Source organism: Tympanuchus pallidicinctus, unplaced genomic scaffold (genome assembly GCF_026119805.1).
Source record: "Tympanuchus pallidicinctus isolate F22 unplaced genomic scaffold, pur_lepc_1.0 scaffold25, whole genome shotgun sequence".
Taxonomy (NCBI): Eukaryota; Metazoa; Chordata; class Aves; order Galliformes; family Phasianidae; genus Tympanuchus; species Tympanuchus pallidicinctus.
This window is the reverse complement of record NW_026294742.1, coordinates 6,089,412-6,091,813: the sequence shown is the minus strand read 5'-3', so window position 1 is coordinate 6,091,813 and position 2,402 is coordinate 6,089,412.

Here is a 2,402-nt window from a genome sequence, read left to right as displayed (position 1 = left end):
TTCTTGTTTCTTGATTTGTTAGTTGGTCTGAATTGATTTGATTTGTACAGTGACCGAAAATGTGGCCAGTAACTAATTGGTAAAGATGTGAAATATAGCCACAAAGCAAGCAGCGTGTAGGTGTAGGCCCTAGGCAGTGAACAAAGCTAGACAACAGATTACTGCCTATGTCTGTAAATCTTGTGTGTCACACTGACCAAGCCAACGTCCAACTCAGCGTTTAACAGATGACAAATGCTCCCACCTGACTGAAAGGATAAGCCCAAGAACAGCTAGGACACAGTCACCAGACATCAGAAACCTCACCCTGTCTGTGCAGAGCACCGAGCACATTGCTGCTGCTATTCACACCAGCAGGGCTAGCTTTACTTACTTACACTAGGATGGAGCTGTGCAGGGCACGTTCCCCCTGGAGCCATCAGCCGCATGTCCTCCCACCGGTCCTGCAGCACCAGCTGCCCTGAGATGCAAAGGAACCTCCTCACAGGTTCAAATCTACTCAGTGCACCAAAAATGACTCTTTGTATCAACTGGCTTGTCAGCACAAAAATCAGGCCCTTAATTTCACTTGAGCCTCCTACACAGAGCCTAGCAACTTCTATTGGGCGAAGGTATTTCCTCCCGAAACCATCTGTGAAATCAGAAAGGCGTTAAAGCCACGGGGATTCATTCCATCACCACTCTGGTTAGGATTAGCCAGGCTCACCAATAAAAAGCCATGGCTTGTTTTATGTGATTTTGCATAGCTTCCACTTCAGCCATTGGATGCATCTTCGAACATCTTTGTTCAGTTCAAGAACTTACTGCTATAAAGTATCTCCTCCTTGTAAAGGAATCTGCCTCTTGATCTTCATTGTGAGCTGAACAGGCTGTAAGCCATTGTGTTTCCTGCAAAATAATTTTTCATAGCTTTTTTCTGCACAATCCCTGCTTTTCCAAGATCTTAAGAAATGTTACTCATAAGATGTTTGCAATTCTTTCCCTCATTAATGCAATATGTAATAGAAATCCTAATCATCCTTCGATTCATTACCTTGCTCTGCATGGATGTGCCTGAGATAAGTTAAAGAAAGAGACCAAAAAAAAGCACTGACAGAGGAGGACAAGAGGAGCGTGCAGAGCTACACAGATCACAATCAAACCACACAAACACAAGGAAATAAAATGCAAGTGAATCCTACAGACCAAGACAAATACTCCGAACTCCAAGTTTTGGAACCCCAATAGCAACAGTATACACTCTTGCTTAATGGAAGACTTCAGCAGAGTCCCTCCCTGCCCCACAACTGTCTGTTCTGAAAGCATTGCTGTGTTTTTGTTTTGAAATTTTGCAGTAGAGGTTTCTTAAAGAATTTGAGTTCTGCTTTCACAAAGAGCTGGCACATCTTCAGCTGCAGACCACAGAACAGGACCCAGAGGTGCTTCCTCTTGAGATCAAAGGTTATCTGATAGTAGCCAAAACATCCACAGGCAGTCCAGGTTACTTTTTCCAACTATTTGCTATTTCCATCACAACCACAGCAGGCAGCAACAAAGGGAGCTTGGCCTTGTTTCCTCTGCAGGTTTGAAGTCCTTTTGTTTGACCAGGTGGCATACAGCAGCTTCTTCCATCCTTAGGGCTGCATCCTCTTTTTCTTTTTTTTCTGCCCGTTTTTTTCACTCTTTGAGTACACACGTGCAATGCAAATAGAGTTGAGAGCCAGGTTAGGACAGGGAGCTGGTAAGGCACACAGGGCAACGTGCTGTCTCAGTGCTGTTAGTTCACACAGCAGCATTAGCAGTGAGTTCTGGTCATTCCCAGCAAGTGTCATTGGTACCTTTATCACATCTTGATGTTATCATGCGTATCTTATGGGTTTGAGAGCTTTACAGTATATTCAGAGTCCATAAATGACAGAATCCAGTATAAAAAAAGGTCAATATATTACTGTTGAAGGGCTGTTTTCTTCCTTTTTTTATACAAAAATCAAAAAGATCAAAATATATCACATTATTTACACACTGTGCTTCATGCTTAGAGATCACTGCAAAAGAACATACAGACAAACATTTTAATCAAAGAGAAATGCTCCATTACTAATCTTGTTAATATCAAGACTGATGGTCAGATTCCTTATCATATTAACAGCACGTCCAAATGATTTGGCACCGAATTAAAACCTTACACGCTAAGGGCATGCTTATGTCCTAACTGAGGGTTTGCAGCCAGTTAGTAACGTGCTTGCTGTTAATTGGTGGCTTTTTCAGCCTCAGCAAGGTTTTGGCGTGGCGTTCCCTGCAGCTGTGCAGAAAGCAGTGTGTGCTATGGGGAGCAGGGCATGGAGGCAGGCAGGGCACTGCTCTCACAAGGCACAGTGCTGCTGGGCAGGCACACAGCCCACTGCTGGAGCACAGCACCTAAC